Genomic DNA, 6,571 nt, shown 5'->3' on the forward strand with positions numbered 1-6,571 from the left:
TTTTTAGTATATTTTTATTAGTTTTTATGCAAAATTCACATTTCTAGACTTTACTATGAGTTTGTGTGTTTTTCCGTGATTTCAGGTATTTTCTGGCTGAAATTGAGGGGCCTGAGCAAAAATCTTATTCAGAGGCTGAAAAAGGACTGCAGATGCTGTTGGATTCTGACCTCCCTGCACTCGAAATAGATTTTCAGAAGCTACAAATACCCAATTGGCACGTTCTGAATTGCGTTAGAAAGTAGACATCTTGGGCTTTCTAGCAATGTATAATAGTCCATACGTTGCCCGAGATTTGATGGCGAAAACTGGCGTTCCAAGTTAGAATAAAAATTCTAGCATAAAACGCCCAAACTGGCATAAAAACTGGAGTTAAAAGCCTAAACTGGCACCAAAGTTGGCATTTAACTCCAAGAGAAGCCTATGCACGTGAAAGCTTCAATGCTCAGCCCAAGCACAAACCATGTGGGCCCCGGAAGTGGATTTCTGCATCATTTACGTATTTCTGTAAACCCTAGGTTACTAGTTCTCTATAAATAGGACCTTTCACTATTGTATTTTCATTCTTTTGATCATCTTTGATCTTGGGATCAGGTCTTTGAACCCTTTCTATTGTTTCATGTTATTTGGGAGGCATGGCCACTCGGCCATGCCTAGACCTTGTTCTGATGTATTTTCAACAGTGGAGTTTCTATACACCATAGGTTAAGGTGTGGAGCTCTGCTGTTCCTCATGAATCAATGCAATTACTACTGTTTTCTATTCGATTCAAGCTTATTCTTGTTCTAAGATATTCACTCGTACTTCAACTTGGTGGATGTGATGATCCGTGACACTCATCATTATCCTCCCTTATGAACGGGTGCCTAACAACCACCTTCGTTCTATCTGCTAGAGCTTGACTGTGTATCTCTTGGTCTCCTTGTTCAGGATGCATGGTTGCCTCTCCTGACAACAGAACTTCCATTCCGTGCAATCAGAGACTTCGTGGTATAAGCTAGAATTACATGGGTAGCATTCTTGAGATCTGGATAGTCTAAACCTTGTATGTGGTATTCCGAGTAGGATATGGGATGAGATGACTGTGACGAGCTTCAAACTCGCGAGTGTTAGGCGCAGTGACAGTGTGCAAAAGGATCAATGGATCTTATTCCGATATGATCGAGAACCAACAGATGATTAGCCATGCGGAAAATCGTAGAGGACCATTTTCACTGAGAGGATAGATGGTAGCCATTGACAATGGTGATCCACCTATATATAGCAGTATGAATTATTGGATGAAGGAAATAGGAACGCAGAGGCTCAGAGGGAACAAAGCATCTTCATACGCTTATCTGAAATTCCCACCAATGAATTGCATAAGTATTTCTATCCTATTTTATGTTCTATTTAGTTCTTTTAGTTATCAAAACCCCATAACCATTTGAATCCGTCTGACTGAGATTTACAAGGTGACCATAGCTTGCTTCAAGCCGACAATCTCTGTGGGATCGACCCTTACTCACGTAAGGTATTACTTGGACGACCCAGTGCAGTTGCTAGTCCGCTGCACGAAGTTGTGTATCACGATTTCGTGTACCAAGTTTTTGGCGCCATTGCCGGGTATTGTTCGAGTTTGGACAACAGACAGTTTATTTTGTTGCTTAGATTAGGTATTTTTCTTTTTATTTTCCCCTTCAAAATTTTTAAGAGTGAATTCTAGAGTTTCAGATGATGCTTTTATCATCACAGGGGCCACGATTCTTGGAATTCTTATTAAAAATTTTTGATTTTCTCATTTTCTTGTTCAAAATAATTTTCAAAAAAATTTATAAAATCATAAAATCAAAAAAATATTTTTGTGCTTCTTGTTTGAGTCTAGTGTCAATTTTTAAGTTTGGTGTCAATTGCATGTTTTCGTTTTTCTTGCAAATTTTCGAAAACTCATGCATGGTATTCTTCATGATCTTCAAGTTGTTCTTGATGATTTTCTTTGTCTGATCTTTAAATTCTCTTGTTTTGTGTCTTTTGTTGTTTCTCATGTGCATTCTCAATTTGTTAGTGTCTCTAGTATGAAAATTTCTAAGTTTGGGGTCTTGCATGTCTTTCTTTTCTTAAAAAATTTTCAAAAATATGTTCTTGATGTTCATCTTGACATTCAAAGTGTTCTTGCATGCATTGTTTATTTGATTCTAGTTTTTCATGATTAGTTTCATTTTGTTATTTTTCTCTCTCATCATTAAAAAATTCAAAAAAATTTCAAAATTATGTCTTTTCAAGTCAATTATACAGAGAATTGAAGATTCAGAACATACAGAAGAGGAATCACAGAGAAAAAGTTGGGCGTTTAAAACGCCCAGTGAAGAAGGAATTCTGGGCGTTAAACGCCAGAATGGATACAACTTTGGGCGTTTAACGCCAGGATAGCACCAAGGTGGTAGTTTTGTTTTCAAATCATATCTTTTTCAATTTTTCTAGTTTTAAAACTGATTTTTCAAAATCTTATCTTTTTCATGTCCTCTTTCATCAATCATATCTTTTTCCTTTTTCATTTAATATTTTCGAAAATCCTTGCTAACAATTAATGTTATGATTCAAAAATTTCAAGTTTGTTACTTTCTTGTTAAGAAAGGTTCAATATTTGAATTTTAGAATCATATCTTTTAATTTCTTGTTAGTCAAGTCATCAATTTTAAAAATCAAATCTTTTTCAACCATATCATTTCAATCATATCTTTTTTTAAAAATCAAATTTTCTTCAATCATATCTTTTCAATAATATCTTTTTAAAATCAAATCTTTTTCAAATCACATCTTTTTCAACTTTTGATTTCAAAAATCTTTTCTAACTTCTTATCTTTTTCAAAATTTGATTTTTAAATCTCTTCACTAATTCTCATCTTTTTCAAAACCACCTAACCACTTTTTTACTTACAATTTTCGAAAATCACTAACAACTTTTTCAAAAATCTTTTTAATTAATTAATTGTTTTAAACTCTAATTTTATTTTATTTAAAAATTTTCAGAAATTCCCTCTCTCATCTCCTTCTATTTAATCACTAGCACTCCTCCTCTCTTAATAATTCAAACCCTCTCCCCTCTTTATATGTTTGAATTCTTCTTTATCTACCTCATCCTTTTAGTTTCCTTTTCATCTGACACACCAAGGAATCTCTATACTGTGACATAGAGGATTCCATACTTTCTTTGTTTCCTTCTCTTCCATATGAGTATGAACAAAGATAAAAGTATTCTTGTTGAAGCTGATCCTGAACCTAAAAGGACTCTGAAGAGGAAGCTAAGAGAAGATAAAGCACAACTCTCTAGAGGGAACCTAACAGAAATTTTCGAAAAAGAAGAAGATATGGCAGCCGAAAATAACAACAATGCAAGGAAGGTGCTTGGTGACTTTACTGCACCTACTCCCGACTTCTATGGGAGAAGCATTTCTATTCCTGCCATTGGAGCAAACAACTTTGAGCTTAAGCCTTAATTAGTTTATCTGATGCAACAGAATTGCAAGTTTTATGGACTTCCATTGGAAGATCCTCATCAGTTCTTGGCTGAATTTTTACAAATCTGTGACACTATTAAGACCAATGGAGTTGATCCTGAGGTCTACAGAATTATTCTTTTCCCTTTTACTGTAAGAGACAGAGCTAGTATATGGTTGAACTCTCAACCTAGAGACATTCTGAACTCTTGGGAAAAGTTGGTCAATGCCTTCTTAGCTAAATTCTTTCCACCTCAAAAGATGAGTAAGCTTAGAGTGGAAGTTCAAACCTTTAAATAGAAGGAAGGTGAATCCATCTATGAAGCTTGGGAAAGATACAAGCAATTGATCAGAAGGTGTCCTTCTGACATGATTTCAGAATGGAGCATCATAGGTATCTTCTATGATGGTCTGTTTGAGTTATCTAAGATGTCATTAGACCATTCTGCAGGTGGATCTATTCATCTGAAGAAAATGCCTACAAAAGCTCAGGAACTCATTGAAATGGTTGTAAATAACTAGTTCATGTACGCTTCTGAAAGAAATTTGGTGAACAATAGGACAACTCAGAAGAAGGGAGTTCTTGAGATTGATACTCTGAATGCCATATTGGCTCAGAACAAAATATTGACTCAGCAAGTCAATATGATTTCTCAAAATCTGACTGGATTACAAGCTGCATCTGGCAGTGCTAAAGAAGCCTCCTCTGAAGGAGAAGCTTATGACCCTGAGAATTTTGCGATGGAAGAGGTGAATTACATGGGAGAACCCTATGAAAACACCTACAATTTTTCATGGAGAAATCATCCAAATTTCTCATGGAAGGATCAACAGAAGCCTCAACAAGGCTTCAACAATAAAAATGGTGGAAGAAATAGGTTTAGCAATAGCAAGCCTTTTCCATCATCTTCTCAGCAACAGACAGAGAACTCTGAGCAGAATCGCTCTGACTTAGCAACCATAGTCTCTGATCTATCTAAGACCACACTAAGTTTCATGAATGAAACAAGATCCTCCATTAGAAATTTGGAGGCACAAGTGGGTCAGCTGAGTAAGAGAGTTATTGAAACTCCTCCTAGCACTCTCTCAAGCAATACAGAAGAAAATCCCAAGAGAGAGTGCAAGGCCATAACCACGTCCAACATGGCCGAACCTATGGAGGATGGAAAGGCAGTGATTCCCAGTGAGGAAGACCTCATGGGACGTTCATTGACCACTAGGGAGTTTCCCTCTGAGGAACCAGGGGAATCTGAGGCTCATACAAAGACCATAGAGATTCCATTGAACCTACTTCTGCCATTCATGAGCTCTGATGAGTATTCTTCCTCTGAAGAGGATGAAGATATTACTGCAGAGCAAGTTTTTAAGTATCTTAGAGCAATCATAGAGCTGAATGCCAAGTTATTTGGTAATGAGACTTGGGAGGATGAACCTCCATTGCTCATTGATGAGCTAAACACCTTGGCTCAGCTAAAGATACCTCATAAGAAACTGGACCCTAGAAGGTTCTTAATACTTTGCACCATTGGCACCATGACCTTTGAAAAGGCTCTATGTGACCTAGGGTCAAGTGTAAACCTCATGCCACTCTCTGTAATGGAGAAACTAGGGATCTTTGAGGTACAAGTTGCAAGAATCTCACTGGAAATGGCAGACAATTCAAGGAAACAGGCTTATGGAGTTGTAGTGGATGTCTTAGTGAAGGTTGAAGGCCTTTACATCCCTGCTGACTTCATAATCCTGGAAACTGGAAAGAATAAGGATGAACCTATCATCTTTGGCAGACCCTTCCTAGCCACAGCAAAAGCTGTGATTGATGTTGACAGAGGAGAATTGGTCCTTCAAGTGAATGAGGACTACCTTGTGTTTAAGGCTCAAGGATCTCCTTCTGTACACATGGAGAAGAAGCATGAAAAGCTTCTCTCAATACAGAGTCAACCAAAGCCCCCACATTCAAACTCTAAGTTTGGTGTTGGGAAGCCCCAACCATGCTCTGAATATCTGTGAAGATCCATGAGAGCTCACTGTCAAGCTATTGACATTAAAGAAGCGCTTATTGGGAGGCAACACAATTTTTATTTTCCAATTTTCCATTGTTATTTTATGTTTTCTTTAGGTTGATGATCATGTGGAGTCACAAAAATAACTACAAAAATCAAAGCAAACTCAAAAATAGCATTAAAAATAGCACACCCTAGAGAAGGAGCTTACTAACGTTTAAACGCCAGTAAGGGTAACAGAATGGGCGTTAAAAGCCCAGTCTGGCACCATTCTGGGCGTTTAACGCCAGAAAATGGCACCAGACTGGCGTTTAACGCCAGAAAAGGGCACCAAGTTAGCGTTCAACGCCAAAAGGGAAGAAAAGCTGGCGTTAAACGCCAGAAATGGGCAACAATCCTAGCTTTTAACGCCAGGATTGGCACTAGGAGGGCGTTTACACGCCAAAATGGTGCAGGGATGAGAAATACTTGACACCTCAGGATCTGTGGACCCCATAGGATCCCCACCTACCTCAACTCACTCTCTCTCTTCTTCACACCTCCCCATACCACCCTTTCCCAAATACCCATCACCAATCACCTCCATCTCTCTTTCCCATCACTTCTTCACCACTCACATCCAACCACTCTTCCCCAAAAACCCTACCTACCCCACCTTTCAAAATTCAAAAACTTTCCCTTTCAAATTTAACCCTCACACAGGAACCCTACCCATCTCTCCGCTCTTATATAAACCCTTCATCCCTCATTCATTTTCACACATCATAAACACTTCTTTCCCTCCCTGGCCGAACTTCTCACACCAATCCATCTTCTCCATATTTTCTTCTTCTCCGTCCCTTCTTTCTTCTTTTGCTCGAGGACAAGCAAACATTTTAAGTTTGGTGTGAAAAATGCGTAGCTTTTTTTTTTCCATAACCATTTATGGCACCTAAGGCCGGAGAAACCTCTAGAAAGAGGAAAGGAAAGGCAAAAGCTTATACCTCCGAGTCATGGGAGATGGAGAGATTCATCTCAAAGGTCCATCAAGACCAATTCTATGAAGTTGTAGCCAAGAAGAAAGTGATCCCTGAGGTTCCTTTCATGCTCAAAAGG

The 6,571-nt window shown here is 38.1% G+C and overlaps 1 non-coding gene across 1 annotated transcript; it reads right to left on the bottom strand.

The window, feature by feature from the left end:
• Nucleotides 1–3,743: 3,743 nt before the first annotated feature.
• LOC112713224 (small nucleolar RNA R71) lies at nucleotides 3,744–3,852 on the bottom strand. Its single transcript, XR_003158199.1, has one exon. It is a non-coding gene; the product is annotated as a small nucleolar RNA R71 (small nucleolar RNA).
• Between the last annotated feature and the right edge of the window lie 2,719 nt (nucleotides 3,853–6,571).

Source organism: Arachis hypogaea, chromosome 9, assembly GCF_003086295.3.
Source record: "Arachis hypogaea cultivar Tifrunner chromosome 9, arahy.Tifrunner.gnm2.J5K5, whole genome shotgun sequence".
In the NCBI taxonomy this organism is placed as follows: domain Eukaryota; kingdom Viridiplantae; phylum Streptophyta; class Magnoliopsida; order Fabales; family Fabaceae; genus Arachis; species Arachis hypogaea.